Source organism: Hemiscyllium ocellatum, chromosome 48, assembly GCF_020745735.1.
Source record: "Hemiscyllium ocellatum isolate sHemOce1 chromosome 48, sHemOce1.pat.X.cur, whole genome shotgun sequence".
NCBI classification, from domain to species: domain Eukaryota; kingdom Metazoa; phylum Chordata; class Chondrichthyes; order Orectolobiformes; family Hemiscylliidae; genus Hemiscyllium; species Hemiscyllium ocellatum.
The window spans coordinates 6,247,302-6,266,728 of record NC_083448.1 but is presented as its reverse complement, the minus strand read 5'-3'; the positions used below and the strand labels follow the sequence as shown (position 1 = coordinate 6,266,728).

At 44.7% G+C, this 19,427-nt stretch overlaps 1 protein-coding gene across 1 annotated transcript in view; it reads left to right on the top strand.

Moving 5' to 3' along the window:
- Positions 1-3,892: 3,892 nt before the first annotated feature.
- LOC132836950 (phytanoyl-CoA hydroxylase-interacting protein-like) overlaps positions 3,893-19,427 on the top strand; it is a 52,676-nt gene continuing 37,141 nt past the window's right edge. The window contains exon 1 of the mRNA XM_060856537.1: positions 3,893-3,950. The gene's annotated coding sequence lies outside the window, so the exon portion shown is untranslated. The remainder of the gene's footprint in view (positions 3,951-19,427) is intronic.

The window sequence follows — 19,427 nt, the reverse complement described above, 5'->3', positions numbered from 1 at the left end:
ATGGTTAACCAGAAACCACCGGCTGTAATCCAGGCATGTGTTCAATGAAGATTGGCATTGTCAGCTCTTTTGGCATTGCAACAGCTTGCAATCATCCCTCCTTGCCACGATGATCAAGCTGTTCCTCACTGCACTGTCCTGTGTCTCACTGAGCGGTCCCAAGTTCTAATCCTGTGTTGAGCTAGGGGAGGAATATCAGAACAAGAGGCCATTCAGTCCCTCAAATCTGTTATCCACCAAATATGATTGTAGTTGATGCATTTGTGAACTTTGTCCATTCTCCTCTTGTTGTTAAGTGTTCCATCTACCAAATAAATCTAGTAATCTTCAAAATTAGAACCATAGCATCCCTACAAAGTGGAAGTAGACCATTCAGCCCATCCAGTCCACACTGACCCTCCGAAGAGCACCCCACCCAGCACACCCACCCCTCCCCCTCCAATCCCCATGGCTAATCCACCAGGTCTGCACATCCCTGGACACTGTGGGGTAATTTAGCATGGCCAATCCACTTAACCTGCACATCTTTGGACTATTGGAGGAAATCGGACCATCCAGAGGAAACCCACACAGACACGGGGAGAATGTGCAAACTTCACATTATTTTATTATTAATTTAGCTAGCATCTCCTTTTTTTATTAGAGTTTCAAAATCCTGCAACACTTTGTGTCAATACGTGTTTTGTAACTCCACTCTTGAATGGGGACAGGATTCTGCTTTTAAGCCTTTTCTGTCCTACACTTCCTGACCAGGAGTTCAATCTTGCACTACTCACACTGTCAATTCCTGTCAAGAACCTAAAAACCTCACCTAAATCAGCTCAACGTATTGGAAATCCAATTCTATTCATGTAATCTCTCCTTTTAATGTAACCATTCCAGCTCTGGTAAAATTTGTTAAGTTTGTGCTGCAGCCCTTCTTCCTCAGGGAGAAGTGTCAGCACTGCACACTGTATCCAGATGTGCTCTCACCTGAGCTTTGTATATGTGTGGTGAATCAGATTTTAAGGATGTTCTTCCACAGTTGTGAATATCAGTGCCAAGGTCAAGATTTGTTATACATCCTGAATTGCCCTTGAACTTTGAGGCTTGCTCAGGCATTTCAGCAGGCGTACAGGACATTAACCACATAGCTGTGGGTCTGGAGTCTAATGGAGACCAGACCAGGTAAGGATGGCAGAGTTCCTTCCCTGAAGGACATTAGTAAACGAGATGGGTTTTTACAACAATTGATGATAGTTGTCATGGCCACTATCACTGGGATCTGCTGTCAATTCCAGATTTATGAATTGAATTAAATACCACCAGCTGTCATTGTGTGATTTGAACCCATTTCTTTGAGTGCACTTGTGCATAGATCATTGAGGATGACAGGACACGTGGAGAGCAGTAAGTGAAGCATATGGTACCTTTGGCTTATCCTTCTTATTTATGGGACCACAGAACGTAAGGACAAGGTGGTGACGGATGTCTGTTTGCTTGCTGAGCTGGAAGATTCATTTTCAGATGTTTCATCACCATACTAGGGAATATCTTCACTGAGCCTCCGGACGAAGCACTGCTGATGATTCCTGCTTTCTATTTATATATTTGGGTTTCTTTGGGTTGGTGATGTCATTTCCTATGGTGATGGAAATGATATCACCACAGGAAATGACATCGCCAACCCAAAGAAACCCAAACAAATAAATAGAAAGCAGGAATCATCAGCAGTGCTTCGTCCGGAGGCTCAGTGAAGATGTTCCCTAGTATGGTGATGAAACATCTGAAAATGGATCTTTCAGCTCAGCAAGCAAACCTACATCCAGAACCTCAACCTGAGCGACAAATCTTCTCAAAACTCGTAAACAAGGAGGTGATGCTGAACTTGTACAAGACACTTTTTAGACCTCAGTTGGAGTACTGTGTACTGCTCTGGGCACCACATTACAGGAAGGATATGAACACATTGGAGAGGGTACAGAGCTATTTACAAGAATGGTTCCAGAGATGAGAAACTTTAGTTTGAAGGATAAATTGAACAAGTTAGGACTGTCCTCCTTGGAAAGAAGAAAGCAGAGAGGAGATTTGTTCGAAGTTTGCCATGAGCAGGCTAGATACAGTAGATGGGAAGAAATTGTTCCTATTTGTAAAAGGAGCAAGATGACATAGGAGGTTACAGATTTTTTTGCAAAGGAAACAAGGGTATTATGGAAAAAAATTCACTCAATGAGTAGCTAGGGTAAGGGATGCACTGTCTGGAAGTGCAGTGGAGGTAGGTTCAATTGAGTCCTTGGTCTGTAGGAGTAGAGGAAGATTAGCACTGGGTAATAATACATATCTGAAGAGTTGGTGCTGGCATGATGGGTTCTAAATGACCTCCTCTATGCTGTAAGAACTTTGTGATTCTGAGGAAGATTAACCTGTGCCTATGGATTACTGATTCATAGATGTTACCACTCTGCTGTCCATGGCCTGAACCTTTGCATTCTCGTCATGGAATTATAAGGATTATGTTGCAATAACCTTGTTGATTTGTGTTTTTTATTTGGTTCATGATGGATCATATGTGGTCTTGTTCTATAACTCAGAAGAAAATAGGTCTGGAAAAGCCAAATAAAGGACACACCAGTGTCAACAACAATGCTGTAATATTGTCAAACTCGAAGATCGATTAACAAAGGGGACTTCTCTTTTCAGTGGGACATGCACCTCCTCCTCCTCTAAGCAACATCTTTCCAACTTGATGCACATCCCAAGGCTACATTCTCCATCACACAAACATCAAGCCCACTTCTGTAATGTTTCACTGTTGTCTGCTGCTTGAGACAGCATGTTCCACCTTTTTAACATTGCAAAACTCAACCTAAATTCTTCATTGAATCTGCTAGCTTTAGTTTGCATTCAGGGGATCACCTTTTCTGGACGTACCCTCAAGTGAAGAGAATTTCTCCTCAGTCATTCAATTAAAGTGCCTCCGAAACTGTCAAGGTATCAGGGCAGATTAAGAAACGGTGAATAAGGGTTTACACAGTCTCAGGCTTTGTAAGGAGCAGCAGAGAGTACAAAAGCTGAGGTGAACCTTTATAAGAAAAAACACTGGTGGATGTCCCCTGGCATAATGTGTCCAATTCTGCATGCTTGTACTTTAGGAAGGATTTGGATGCACTTTATAAGATTCATGAGAATGGTTCCAAATTTTACCTGGATTGACTGGGAGAAACTGGAGAAGAGGAGATTTGATCAAGGTGTTCAAAATCATCAGGACAATCTGAGCAGAGTAGACAGGGAGAAACTGTTCCCATTGGTGGAAGAATCCATGACCGAAGACACAAATTTGAAGTGATTGACGGAACAGCCTCATGAGGAAAGATGTATTTTAGACAGCGAGCGGTTCGGATCTGAAATGAACTGAACTGCCTTTCAATTTTCTGGAGTTATGAGGTTGCCAGGACCAAAGGAGATGAAGGGGGAGAAGGGAAGTGGGCATAGAGACCGAGTACGGGCATGATGGGCCGAAGGGTCCGATTGTGCAATCAGCTGAGCTGCTGACCCTAGCGAACTCCCCCAACCCCACACCCCTCTCAGCCTGCGCGCACCGAGCAGCAGGCGCTGGGAGGGGGGTGTCCCCTTTAAAAAAGGGGGTGTGTTTCTGGAGGGTTCAACACTCTCTGGAGACTGCACGAATGTGGGGATTATGCAGCGATTTGACGTAAGATCAGCTGTTGCTGGGAGGCAGCTCCACCGAGAACAGAGCAGCGTCTGAGGCGAAGGCAGAAGACGGGGAAGAATTTGTCTAAAACCAAAAAAAATGCAGCTGGAATAAACTCAGCCACTGCAAGCTAGCTCCCTCCCTCTCCCCCCCTCCCACCCCCCCGTTCAAAGAAAACCTCCCTCCCTCCTCACGACAAACCGCAGGCTTGCAACTTGACGTTAAACGACAGTGGAGAACGGAAAAGCCGCAGTTTCAGGTGGGTGCACTGTCGAATCTCCGTTCGCAAGCGCTTGAAATAGACGCTTTCATTTCCAGGGAACGAAGGCGAGGACTGTTTATGCAACTAGAGGCGCTCAGCGCCAGCCCAGACACACAGGAGAATATCTCCATCCGTGTTGTGCTCGGGGAACTGGAGCTAGCGTGTGTCTGAAAGGAGGGAAAATCCTCAATCCCTACCCTCCTGTCAATGCGGTGAGACAGCGAGATAAACACATGTAGCACTGGAGAGGGCAGACAGCTGCTGCGTCCCCGCGGGAAGATGTCCGGCTCCCTGCTACTGACTTAACCAGTTCAGTACCATGGACAGCGCGGTAGCGCCGGAGAGCTGGGGGGTGGGAGGCCCGTGGGGGAAATCATGCCAGATCCCTAAGCTTCAAAACGTTCTGGGCGCACACCCCCCTCCGGGAATGGTCCGACTTCCAACGGGGATCTGAGATGGAGTAAAAATATCCCCACGGGACGTGAGAGGAGCAGCGGCTTCTTCTCCCACTTGGGAAATTGGAAGGGTCCTTATCATCTTTTGTTGATTGAGAGTCTCATTATGTTTTGTGAGTGCTCCATTAGTTTCTGTATTTATGTGTGTGTGTGTGTGTGTACGTGCGTGAGAGAAGGAGAGCAAGGAGGGGAGTATCACATATTGAAATCCAAGGACGATGTCTTCTTCTGCACCAGAGTGCCCAATTTATAATCCATTTGGCTCGCCTCTTCAATTAGACTGGCAGTGCCAATCACTCACCAATCAGGCTGAGAAATTTAAACCATCCCATGGGGTAAGGAATCTCACCCATCATGACTGCCTTGAAGGTGCCTATTAAGTTACTTCACTTTTTAACTATCTGAAGGCTCTGTGCCATTCATTTTCCGGTGTGCGCTGTGAACCACGAACATGGCATCAATGGTTCCCCTCCTCATCTCTCAGTCGTAGCAGACCCTATAGAACAGAGTTCAACTGAATGCCGCTTGGCTGGAAGCCTCGGAACCACCGTTAGCTTTGTCACCTTACCGTTGGGAGTGAGGAGAATTGAGTCAGCCACACCTGACAATCTCACCTCACTGCAAAGCAGACACATCATGGACCCTTGGTGATGCTGCTCAAGGTGGAACAACCACCCATGGGCTGACTGGCTGAAAATTCACAGAAACACTGTGACAGAAACAAGCTATCACTCTGATGGCTATGCATTCACACACACACACCACACACAGTGACACACCCTCTTTTCACATACAAAGTGTACTGCGGTACATATACACACACTAAGTTTCAAACACAAACACCACCAGTTGATCTGTTTAACAAACAGATGTAGGTGAAGTTTTCGTCTTCTTTTCCTTCACGAGGCACACACTAGTGGCACCAGCATTGTGTGTTGTGACACATCTCGGACAAACAGAGCTGACATTTATCCACAATCAGATAAAGCCAGATCTGTGTTCATGAGAATAAAATGGCTGAATGAAGCATTGTACGGGGAATTCACCTCACTGGGCCACACTCTGGCCCTGTTGAATCAGACAGTTGTCAGTCAAAATGGAGACTTGTGTCCATCTCTCCCCTTTCACGAACCAATGCCTTTCCTCATACTAGCCACGTTCTATTCTCATGGCAAATATTATTGGAATTGGCCAGAATACTTTTCTGGCTGTCACGGTTTTTTCTGTTGCCATGGGAACATCAGCGTGGGATGTGGAAGTCACTACCAGCATTCATCCTGAAAAGAATACAGTAAATGTTTTTTTCTCTGGATTGCTTTCTAGCTGGGCATGGGAGAACTGGTCTGAAGACAGAACAACAACAACATTATATGCTGCTATTAACATGCTTAACAAGGTTTGTCCTGAGTTAGGGTCGTGTCTAACAGCCTGGTCAAAAAGGTCACATTTTTGTACACAGGATTTTAAAGGGAGAAAGAGTGTCAAAGAGGCAGAGATGACAGACTAAAAGGAGGACATGCTGCAGGAGACAATTGGTTACTGATGATAAGGTGTATGTAAGGATGGAGTGGAGATTGTCTGGAGTGAGGCCATTGTAGGTGAAGGTGAGTATTTTTACCTCAATGCTTTGCCACGCTGGCAGACATAAGCATTCATAGTCCATCTCAATTTGCATTTCAGAAGTGGCGGTTAGCTGCCTTCTTGAACCTCTGCTGTCCATGTTCAGTAGGCAGAATTTAGTGCTGTGGGGAGAGAGTTCCGGGATTTTGACCCAGTGACACTGAAGGTGCAGTGATATATTTCCAAGTCAGGAACTTGCAGATGGTGGTGCCCTCAGGACCTTGCCCTTGCCCTTCTTGATGGGAGTGGATGCGGGTTTGGAAGGTGCTGAGGAGAATTAATTAGTTTGTTAGTGATGATGTACCTGTTGTTGTCCATTAATGAAAACCCATCTGATTCACTGATGCCCTTTTAGGGAAGGAAATCTCTCCTTACCTGGTCTGGGGGTACGTGACTCTAAACTCACAGAAACATGCTTGACTTTTAACTGCCCCATGAAGTGACCAAGGAGGATGTCCAGTTCAAGGACTATTAGAGATGGGCAATAAATACTGCTCAGCCAGCGATACTCACACCCCCAGAATGAATTAGAAAAAAAGGTCGCTGGCATAAACTGTGAAATGTAGTGAAGCCATAACAGCATCAAAAATGGTTGCACTTACAGTCTCTACAGCGTCAGAACATAAAACGCACAGGAGAATTACCATGGAATATGTTCTCATGTTGTGCCCAATATAAATTTTCAGTCAGTGCATAATGCTGAAAAAACATTCCAAAATCCACTGCAGATATTTCACCATCACTTACATAACACCAATCAAATCCTCAGAATGATCCAAAGGCAATGAAGTACTTTGGAGGTGGAGTCAATGATGTAATACAGCAATTACTTAGGGCACAGCAAGGTCCCATTAACTGCAGTGGCCAGATAATCTTTCAGGTGCTGGTCAAAGAATAAGTATTGTCCAAGAGAACGGGAATAACTCCTCAATCGTTTATCTAATAATGCTGTGGGATCCGAGGGCTGGCCGCATCTGAAATTTAACACTCCACCTGAAAGGCAGCATCTCTGACAGTGCAGAGCTCCCTCGCTACTACACTGGGGCGGCAGCCTAGATTCAGTGCTAAAATAACTGTTTTTCTTATTAATGGGAGATAGGGTCACTGGCATGCCAATGTTTAATGCCCATCTCTAATTGCCCAGCGGTGAACTTAACCACTGCAGTCTGTGTGGTGCAGGGACACACAAAGTGCTTTTAAGGGAAGGTGTTCCAGGATTTTGACTCAGCGACACTGTAGAAACAGTGACATATTTCCAAGTCAGGATGGTGTGTGGTTTGGAAGGGAATTTGCTGGTGCTGGTGTTCTCATGTTTCTGCTATTCTTGACCTTCTCAATGCTCAATGTTATGCGTTCAGAAAGTACTGTTGAAGGGAACCGTTGCAAGTTCCTGAGGTGCTTCTTGTAGACGGTACACTACTGCCATTGTGCATCTCTAGTGGAATCTTTAAGTGGATGGGGATACCAATCAATGGGATAGATGATGTCAAGCTCCCTAAATGTTGTTGAAGCTGCATTCATCCAGATATTCCTGACTTTTGCCTTGGAGATGGAGGAAGATATTGGTGTAGTCATAATGTCACTGCATTAATAATTCAGGTGTCCTCTCTAATGCTTTGGAGTCACAGGTTTGAATCCCACCAGGGCAGATAGTAGAATTTAAACTCAGTTTGCACCCGGAATTGAAGGCTAGTCTTAATAATATCGACCAAAATAACTACCAATGATTGTTGTAAAATCCCATCTGGGTTCACTTGTGCCATTCAGGGAAGCAAATTCACTCTGGCCTAACTGTGATTCCAGACCCACAGCAACGGGGAGGCGTCTGAATTGCCACTCAGTTCAGGGGCACCAAATGCTGGCCTTGGCGATGAAAGTATGAAAAAAATGCATCACTCTTCAGAGTGAGACATGAACTTGAGCTCAGAGGCAAGACTGCTGACCATTGTACCACAACTAACACCGTGGAACAATGTTTGAGACATTTACATCCTCAATCTAAGCCCGCAGAGCAGAGACCTGCTTGAGTTTAAACAAAAAGGAAAAGAAAGCCTCTAATTTTCTCTCTGCAGCTGCAATGGAACAGCTGGCATCTTTCTGGTGATCACTTTCACTGGTGAGGCACGAGGCACCGTTTATTGCTGTAAAGATGTTTCCACTGACAGAGCAAAAGGAATTGCTTCTTAGTCAATCTGACTTGCGTTTCAAGAGTCACAAATTCAAAATGAAACCGTGCAGCAGATGTGGAAATCAACCTCCGAAGCCTTGAAAAATCCTTCCACGAACAGTCTGCAAGTGATCTGTCAGTCTGGATGGTTACGAACTTGTCATTTACCGTGTGGGGTCTGCTCTGTGTAGATGAGTCTGAAACACTGGTGCACCTTTGCAACACAGTCCCTATCACTGGCTTGATTTCCATGCATCCAGTCAGAGGGCAACTAAAACACACATTTGTGAGGTGAAAAATTAAGGCTGACTATAAATACACTGCACTGATGAAGAGGCTCTGTTTTTGATCCAACATTCACAGCTCAGGTACTGACACTGCCCATTTCTGACAGGCCATGGGAGAGTTGGGATGAGCACAGAGTGACTCAACAATTATAAGTGGGCTGCCGCTATACGAGGGAGCATTATCACCTATCGAAGGCAAGAATCTCAGACTGCTGTGAGGGACCTTGATGTGGCAGCATCCAAGAAAATATTAAATAAAAACCAAAAGAACAGCTGATGCTGTAAATCAGAAACAAAAACTGAAGTTGCTAGAAAAGCTCAGCAGGTTTGGATCCAAAACGTTAACTCTGACGGCTCTTCACAGATGCTGCCAGACTTGCTGAGCTTTTCCAGCAGCTTCAGTTTTTGTTCAAAAGAACATTGATGGCCACTTCCACTGATACACTGGGTGCATTGGAAAGCTGCTCAGACGTTCAGGCAAAGTGTACAGGGATCAGCCTTTCCTCGCCATAATCTCTGCTTCATCTCCCTGTGACTTCAACCCACCATCCTACTGCAACCTTTGTGTGGACAGGTTCCCTATTACTCTGCCCACTCTGGAAGGTTGCAGCAACACTCACTGGCAAATCCACTGAGCCTCCGAAAACACTCTGTGCCTTGTCCAAACAGACCTTCAAAGTCACAAGTCCAGTCAAATTGGGGCCTTGTCCCTTTAAACAATGATTCTCTCATGCTGCCTTTGGCAATCAGTGTGCAGATCTGCTAAGATTAGATTAGATTCCCTACAGTGTGGAAACAGGCCCTTTGGTGCAACAAGTCCACACCAACCCTCTGAAGAGTAACCCACCCAGACCCATTTATCCCTGACTAATGCACCTAATACTGTGGGCAATTTAGCATGGCCAATACACCTGACCTGCACATCTTTGGAAACCAGAGCACCTGGAGGAAACCCACGCAGACACGAGGAGAATGTGCAAACTCTACACACACAGGCTGGAATCGAACCTGGGTTCCAGATGCTGCAAGGCAGTAGTGCGAACCACTGAGCCATCCTAAATGGACCAAACTAAGAAAAAGGGGGTCAGGTGAATCAGAGGGACCACGTGACACTGCACACTTTCCTGCCATGTGCATGCTCATGTGGGATGTTGATGTGAGTGACCTTCTGAAGGCCATTTTGAAAGGGGAACAGAGAAGTATTTCTCCAGAATGGGCTGGGAGAGGCCAGTCACCTTTCAGCAATTGCCGAATACATGCAGCTGTTGCTCAAATTAAGTGCAGTGATTTAATAAAAGAGTTCAGCGTGAGCTAACCTGCGAGGGTGTTACTGAATCATTTAGTATTATGAGTCAGCATTCAGAACAATACTTACCCAGTCAAGCGACATCCCCCACACAATTGGCTGCACCATCTGCTATTAACCTGTCCATGAACAAGTATCAGAATTTGCAAAAAAAATAAAGTGGTCAAAAAAACCCTTCTCTTTAGCAACAGCCTTTTTGTGCCTATTTACAATATCATGGGAATTAAGTTTTTTTGGAAGGAAATCATGGGATATGGGGAAAAGACAGCAAAGTGGAGTTGAAGATTATCAGAATAGCCATGTTCTTATTAAATAGCAGAATCCCTACAGTGTGGAAAGAGGCCATTTGGCCCATTGAGTCCACACTGACCATCTGAAGAGCACCACGCCCAGATCCAACCCCCACACTATCCCAGTAGCTCTGCATTTCCCACAGTTAATGCACTTAGCTGGCACACTGCTGGACACTATAGGCAAATTAGCCTGGCCAATCCATCTAAGCTGCACCCCTTTGGACTGTGGGATGAAACTGAAACATTTGGAGGAAACCCACACAGACACGAGGAGGACATGGAAACACCAGAGAGACAGTTGCCTGAGCGAATCAAACCCAGGACCCTGGCATTGTGAGGCAGCAGTACTTTCCACTATGCCACTTGATGGGCCGAATGGCCAATGCCTCTCTTGTGTCGAATGGTCTATTTCTAAAGAATTAAAAAAATATTCTTTTAAGTTTACCACAGTGGCAAAAAAAATTGAGATCACATTTAAATCGTTCAGCTGCACTATCTATATCTCCTTTTGGTGCTACGGGCACCAGGTCACATTTAACTCACATCTGTGCCACATCCTTACACCTCTGGATAGGGGAGGCATGATGGAGCTAAGAGGCATACCAAGCCATCATTTTAAAATGTCATACAGTATTTACTACTTGTGGGGCATCAATAATGCTTGAGCTCAGTGCTCCAGTCCTCTCTTAACCTTGCACAGCTAAACATGTGCTCAGCAGGAAGAAAGCACACTCCCCATCCCTTCCTCCTCCGTATACTTCAACAGGATTATCAACTCCTCTCAGGCAATGTCCCTGTAAAATGTTGTTGCTGTGCATGCCAGTTTCTTTAAATGCACCAATATCGTGTAGCTTCTGAACGTGAAACAAGGCTTGTGTGGTACCATCAGGCTGCTGCTTGGCTGTGCACTCTCACAATGTAACATGTTCTGAGGTTAGTCGCTTATTTATCCCTGAGGGCACGTGCTGAGTTAGTGGAATGCTTGGTGGTTTGTATTTGGTGAAGCTGACAGTGAGAGGTGTGGCATGTGGTGATTGCATCAGTTCTGACTTCATGGCTGCTGTATTAACTATCCTCAGCCTTCTTGCTTAATCGGCAGTCTACAAATTAACGTTTTGCAGAAAATGACTCGACTGAAACATTGCCAATGCACAGGCCCCTATGAATCACCATTGTGTGGCCCAGCGTTAGGGCAAGAAATGTATCCATTCCTGAATGAACTGTGGGTGGTTACGCTTCTCCCAGATAAAAACAAACCATGATAATTGTACTATTATGGCCTGCATTCACCCTGCTCACACCACTACATGTTCTCACTGAATGGAGAAGATTCGGAATCACACCGTGCACAGCAAACACTCACAAACAGCAATAGAGAGGAGGTGACCTTGCAGGGATGGTGGTTCAGTGGTAAATATTGACCTTGGGCGCCCCTGCTCTTCCCTCAAAATATTGATGTGGGATGGTTTACATGCACCAATAGGACAGGCAGGGCCTCAGTCAAATCTTGAGGTGTGCGGTACTGGTCTGAAGCTGCACCACATCTCGACCAGGTTCTTTTTTCCAATGCCATGTTTGTACAGGTTACGAACAGCAATGACAGAGGAAGGTATTTACATTAGCTCCTTTGTGCTCAGGGACAAGATCGGTGCCCTGATCATGGGTCCTCTGGGCAGATAGTTTTGCTTTATGTATCCGTTCAAAGGGAATCAGTGTAATTCATCTCAGGAAGCATGGATGGACATTTTGGTTGGGCCAAAGGGCCTGTCTCTGTGCTGTAGGACTCTGTGACTCGAAGGGTTTTACTTGTGGCAAGTCAGATCGCTTCCATTCTAGGATGGTTTCTGAGAACTTCTTCAAGGTGAAGACATTATTTAAAGGTTAATAGAACAGTGAACAGAGAGCAGAGTATTTAGAAGAAGCACAAAATGCGTAACAAGTGAGAGGGATTCTGTGAGCAGGCCGAGGGAGTTTGGCCAACTAGATTTTCATGTGAGGTCATTTATATTAGGAGAGGAGAGCATGGAATAATAGAAAAATACAGAGGCCATTTAACCAATCATGTCTATGCCAACAACAAAAAGAACAGCTAACGTGCCCACTCCCACTCTTCAGCTTTTGGTCCTCTCAGCTGTGATTTCAAGTGAATATCCAAATGTGTTTCTTTCAAATATGAGGAGGTGACGTATCTGTCTTTATCCCTTATTGGGAAGTGAATTCTAGAGCTCGACCATCTTTTAAGTAAAAAAGAATTCTCCTCACTGTAGTGATTGCATTGAGTTCAGCCAAGTAGACCTCATAGAATATGAGTTTATTGATTGGGGCTGTTAATCTGGTCCTAATAGACAGCCCTGGCTGACAGATGTAAACAGAAGTGTCAGAGGTTCGGTTAACTCTGAGAGTTGGCTCTCAGGGAGCTGAATCTGTGTCAAAGACTCTCCACACGTAAAGAAATAGTGACTTGGTGACGGGATACTGACCTCTGTGGAGTTCCTTCGGTCTGCTCACAATGGTCATCTTTGAGTCGGGATGAGTATTTCTGGTAGCAAGCCATTATTTGGGAAGCTTGACTTGTTCAATCCTGCATTGAAGACTGGGCTCAGGATGTGGAGAAAGTGAGGACTGCAGATGCTGGACATCAGAGTCAAGAGTGTGATGCTGGAAAAGCACAGCAGGTCAGGCAGCATCCAAGAAGCAGGAGAATTGATGTTTCGGGCATAAGCCCTTCATCAGGAATGAGCTTATTCCTGATGAAGGGCTTATGCCTGAAACATCGATTCTCTTGCTCCTCGGATGCTGCCTGACTGGCAGTGCTTTTCCAGCACCACACACTCAACTCTGAGCTCAGTATGTGGAAACAATGCATTACTTTTCCAGGTAAATGACATCGGGGTAGATGAAAAGCAATGAATAATTCTCCTCACAGCTTGTGGACCCACAGCCTTTTTGATTATGAGAAGCCGAACTTTCCCTGAGGCTGAGACATGAAAACCTTTTAAGAGTTAACGGATTTAGTTAAGGAATATTACGAACCCAAGCCGCCTCTATTAAGAGACGCTATTGGTTTTCCTCGGCAATTCGAGAACCAGGGGAACCTGTACTGGGGTTTTTGACTAGGTTAGGATGACTGGCAGATCACATAACTTTGGTGTTACCCTTAATGAAATGCTGAGAGACCATTTGGTATGTGGGATTAATGATGTAACCATGCAAAAGCATCTACTAGATGGAACCAAACAGACACAACAACTGGCTTTATCATTGGAAAATGCGGCTAGTGGAACATAAGAGTTGCAGTGTATTCAGACCGAAGTGGACACCCTCGCCACTCTGACTGAGCTTAGAGAACACCACTTGAGTGAAGGCAATTGCATAGGCCCACTCAAGACATATCCTGAACAAAGGAACTCTAGATCACTCCACAGCAAAACCCCAAAACAAAGCCAAGTCTTGGCCAAACAGTTAAAAAGTTTCTTCAGGATCCCAGCTGGAAAGCCATTGTAATTGCTGCTGGCATGTGGATTCAAGACAGCAAAAGAGTGTCACAAAACCTAAATTGTGGAAAAGAACTCATAGAGCAGTATCCAGAAAAATGCACGCCCTGGATGGTCCACCTACATCTGGTTTGAACCAGTTAAACTGCTTAGTAACATCCAAATCAGAACCAATAAAAAAAAACTGTCTGGGTAAATGGTCTCCCCAGTTCTAATGCAGGTCGATACCGGAGTGGTCATTTCAGTGATCACAGAACCGGTCTTCAACCAAATTCGCTCTGGACCCCCAACCTTAAATTTGTGCAAGACCTTGAGTGGACTGACAACCTATACCAGGTCACTGACAACTTGTTAGAGTGAGCGAACAGGTGGCACATAATGTTCAATGCAGAGAAGTGTGAAGTGCTGCACTGTCAGGTGAGTTCAGCTATCATTTTAAACATTCACTCCCTCCACACTGAGGCGCAGTAGCAGCAGTGTGTCCCATCTACAGGACGCACTGCAACAACTTGCCAAGGTCCTTTAGATAGTATCTTCTAAGTCCACGACCACTGCCACTTGGAAGGACAAGGGCAGCAGATACATGGAGACACCGTCACTTGCAGGTTTCCCTCCAATCAATCTCTGCTCGGAACTGTTTGGGTCAACATCTATTATTCATCCCTAAATGCCTCCACCACATTGCCTCAGGCTCACATGTTGGCAAGACTCACTCAGAATGATAGGTTTTCTTCCTTCAAGGCCATTCATGAACCAGATAGGCCTTCAAGGCCATTCAACAATCGCGAGCTACCTTTGAATTCCATATTTGAATTAATTCGAATAAGCTGCATGGTACCAAGAAGGATAATGTACCATGGTCACTATGGTATAGGGTGCCATCTGGGAAGCAGATGAAGACCATCTTCCTTTCAGTATGACACTTGATGGCAGATTTGAAAGACCATGGGACAGTAGTTGAGGAGGTGATGAAGGGGGCAAACAATTTACAATATCAGCATGCATGGACAGGAGGACAATATGGATTATCAGCGGTTGTAGTGAAGGTAGGCTCAACAGGGATGAGGGCAGGGGTGGAAGGAGGAGGGGCAGTGGTGAAGCTAGGGAATTATGCATCTTCAGAACAAAGGCAAGGGGGAGCTGGGAAGACAATGGCATGGTGAGAAATGGGGAAGGCAAGCCGCTGAAAAAACAAACTCTGTATATTTCTTGTTGTTGTAGGTGAGGTGAGTGTCAGGGAGCAGGACGGAAAGGCAGTGGGGGGATTTAAAGCAAGGGATGCAAGTTATAGAAACAAGCATGGGTTATCATTGCTTACCAGATGATGGTGGACTAATGTTTGGCAGCAGTGATTTGGGGACAACAGCACTTTACGTTGATAAAGCTCTCTGTGCACAATACAAAATGAGAGCAGGAGGAAGTATATGATCTGGCAATTTGACAACAGTTTTGTAATGTGTCAGGTAGAACTAGAACACTGGAAATGAAACTGGTGTAGGCAGGAGACCCTCTGAAATTGAGATTTGTGCTGAGGAGGACAGGACATGATTGTCATCCTTAAATATTTCATGTGGAGAGGAGGTAGCAGGAGTGTCGCAATCCTTCCGACGGTCTGTTTACCCACCTGTCTTGTCTATCAGTCATAGGATCAAATCCCACTCTTGCACCCCATCAAGGCTGACACCTCAGTGTTGCACTGAGAAAATGCCAATTTCAATAACATCAGCTTTTAGAGAAGACATTAAACACAAGTCCCATCTGCTCAGTCTGGTGAATTTTCAAAGATTAGGACATCTGGTCGGTATGGATGAGTTGAATCAAAGGGTCTGTTTCCATTCTGTATAGCCGTATGACTCTATAATTCCATGACACGATTTGAAGATGAGCAGAGAGAACAACCTGGGAGAATGTGAGGTCATGCACTTTGGTAGGAAGAATAAAGGCATGGACTATTTTCTAGATGGGGAGAAAATTCAGAAGTCCGAAGTGCAAAGAGACTTGGGAGTTCTAGTCCAGGATTCTCTCCAGGTAAACTTGCAGGATGCATCAGTAGTAAGGGAGGCAAATTGCAATGATGGCATTTACTTTGAGAGGACTTGAATATAAAAACAGGGATGTACTCCTGAGGCTCTATAAGGCTCTGGTCATATTGCATTTGGAGTATTGTACACAGTTTTGGGCCCCATATTACAGGAAGGACATACTGGCCCGAGAGTGGTTTCAGAGGAGGTCCACGAGAATGGTCCCAGGAATGAAAAGTGGAACATATAAGGAACGTTTGAGGACTCTGGGTTTATATTGATAGAGTTTAAAAGGATGAGGGGAGATCTAATTGAAGCATACAGAATACAAAAAGGCCTGGACATAGAAGGTATTGGGAAAATGTTTCCATTGCTAGGAGAGACTGGGACCCGAGGGCACAGCCTTCAAGTAAAGGAAAAACGTTTTAGAGCTGAGACAAAGTCAACTGTCTTTAGCTAGAGAGTGGTGAATCTATGGAATTCATTGTCACAGACGGCTGTTGAGTCGAGGTCATTGAGTATATTTAAGACTGAGGTAGATAGGTTCTTTAGTATCAAGGGGATCAAAGGTTATGGAGAGAAAGCAGGAAAATGGGATTGAGAAACGTATCAGCCATGATTAAATGGCAGAGCAGATTTGATTGGCTGAATGGCCTAATTTCTGTTTCTATGTCTTATGGTCTTATTTCTTCTGGTGTCAAGACCTTCAATTCTCCTCAAGCCGGACCCAATGAAGACAGCTCATTCTCTGTCTGCAACAGCAACTCCATCTCATTGGCTGTGAGATGATACACAGATTATGTGATAAGGCGAGTTCTATTTTTAATGCCACTTTTCACCTTGGTGAATGTAACATCCAGAATAGGAACACTGAATGATCAGGAGACACCCAAGTGTGAGATGAATGATCATATCACATTGCGATGTTTGCAAGAGGGGGTTTAACTCTTGCAAAGTAAAAATAGAGGAGCCTTAGCCAGTGTGGACGTAATGGTCATCACTGAATTAGAGGTTAGGGGGATGAATAGAAGTTCCCTGAACGTACACTGTTTCTCATTACACCGGGTTACATCCAACTGGAGCCCATAGCTTCTTGTTGTCATGTGCCACCATCTCCCACCTTGCTGCCAGCTTCTCTGCATTCCTCCTGTGGCAAAATAATTCCTCATACATCATCTTTGGACAATAAGAAGGAGAAATTATGAAGAAAATATCGGCACTGTACTCCAGGGCTGAATATTGTCTACACGCTAGTAGTTTTCATGGGTCATTATCAATGAGTATAACACAGGCACAATCAAAGGTAGGCTGTTCAGTCTGTAGATCTCTTATCTCTCCAGCCCACAAACTGGAACATTGTGACCACTATTGCAAGGTTACAGATTATCACCCTGTTACACTCTGCTCCTCAGGGAAACAAAGAAGACTTGGATTTATATAGTATCTCTCACAACCCCAAAACATTCCCAAAATGTTTCATAGTCACTGAAGGGCTTTTGGAGTTCAGTCGACGTTATAATGCCAGAAACATGAGGCCAGTTTGTGGACAGCAAGCTCTTGTAAATGGCTGAATGAGGACAAAATACCTGCCAACATACTGAGGAGATGTCCTCTGCCATACAATCTTTTCAATCCAGCTGTAAAAGCATTGCCTTAATGTCTCATTCAAAAGATGGAATCCTGACAATGTAACAATCACTCAGTACTGATCCTCTGACAGCACAGCACTCCCTCAGTACTGACCCTCCGACAGAGGGGCATTCCCTCAGCACTGACCGTCTGACAGTGCAGCACTCTCTCAGGACTGACCCCGTGTCAGTGTGGCACTCCTTCAGTACTGACCCTCTGACAATGCAGCACTCCCTCAGTGCTGATCCTCTGCCAGTGCAGTGCTCCCTCAATTCCACACATTGGGTATATCAATTTAGATTATATGTTATCCCTAGAGTGGGACATGAACTTGGAAACACCTGACTTAGGCTGGACTGTGCTTTTGCCCGAAACGTCAATTTCGCGGCACTTTGGATGCTGCCTGAACTGCTGTGCTCTTCCAGCACCACTAATCCAGAATTAGGCTGGACTGCAACCTACTGACCCACACATGGCCAACTGTCCTTGGATTTTCCCTTGTTGGAACAATTCCATGGATTGATACTGCACGTCCTGGGACATTCAGTGTATCCAGTTGGCTTGTGAGCTGGACATTTCAAATAAAGTGTACTTTCTGGGTCATCTGCACTTGTTGGAGTTATGTAGTCAGTGACTCATTACTGGAGTTAGCTCAGTTGACTGGTGGGTTTTCAATGCAGAGTAGATTCAACATTATGGGTTCAATTCCAGTACTGGCTGAGGTTACCATGAAAGTCACACCTTCTCAGCCTCTCCCTTCGCCTGAGGCATGCTGACCCTCAGGGTTAAACCAATTTCCCCTCCCATGTGGTTGATAATGGCCTCCAGTGCATCTCATCCACTTCCCGCACCTCCGCCCTCGAACCCCACCCTTCCAAAATCAAAGCTTCTTACTGTAGAAAAAAGAACACATAAAGCTGCCCATTAGTTAAAACAAGCCCAAATTTAAGCCCAACATAAAGACAAATTTTGTCAAAAGACCGGCATTGTCACTTGATCATAGTAATGGAATATGTAAGTTTAATTAACAGCCGTTTTCCTCTGCATTGGGAAAGCCAGTTTACATCTGATGGGCTTGTTGTTGTTCAAGGAAAGAAGATTCTATTTCGATGTTCTATTTCCTTGAAATCTGCCATTTCATGAAAGAAAACAGCTTCCGCATGACCAGCCTCGTTTCACGACAAAAGTTCTTGTTTAAAATTCGTGCTCTGCAGGCAATCTCGTATCTACTCATCCTGTGGGTTTGTGTGGTGACCTGCCCATCAGAGTTAGACTGAGTAAGAATTGTTATCATCTTCTGTGTCTGTGGAATCAATGCTGATGTGATTGTTCAATTCATCTGACAGCTTTTCTAAAACCTTTTCATTCAGATTGAATGCATCTTCATCTTTAATAAATGAATAACGTGTCATACCAAATGCAACTTACTCACTCTTTAATTGTTCTCAATGCAATCCCCTCTCTTCATGATGAAGCGGGGAGAAGATTTTCCCTCCAGCCCTTCAAATTGCTTTCTGATTTCCACCTCCATTGCTCTCCCTGACTGTGCAAAGATGGGACGTGGTTAGAGCTTAGCGACTAACAGCAGGAAGACAGATAATTTGGAGCTTACAATGGTGAAATACTTCCACAGAGACTGGTATCCCATCACCAACTTATTCGTTATTTACACGTGGAGAGTCCTTCACACTGATCCAGCTTCCTCAGAGTCAGCTCTCAGAGTGAACAGGATATTGGCACTCCTATTCTTATCTCTTTGCTATGGCTCCCTAATTGGACCAGATGAACAAAGCCAATCGGGGAACTCATATTCTATGAGGTCCCTCTGGCTGACCTCATTACAGTCACTACAAACAGAATGAATATTGAGTATGAGATGACAGGAATTAGGGATTTAAAGATGGCAAGGACAACAGCTGAGACTTAGAAAAGCTACAAGAGGAAATCAGGAATAGATATTGTGCTGACTTCCTCGAACCCATTTTAAAAGATTAAAGACAACACAAAGGATTATGAGAATGCACTTAACACAAAAATGCAGAGTTTATCACAACAGTGAGGTGGGAAGTAGATAGACACAAGAAGGAAATTTGAAAGCGGGCGAAGAAAGAGATGGGCTCAGAGTAGATTTCCCTGATGTGGAGAAAACACCAATATTGATGCAATGGGTCAATAAGCTGTCTTTCTGACTGAAAGGTAATT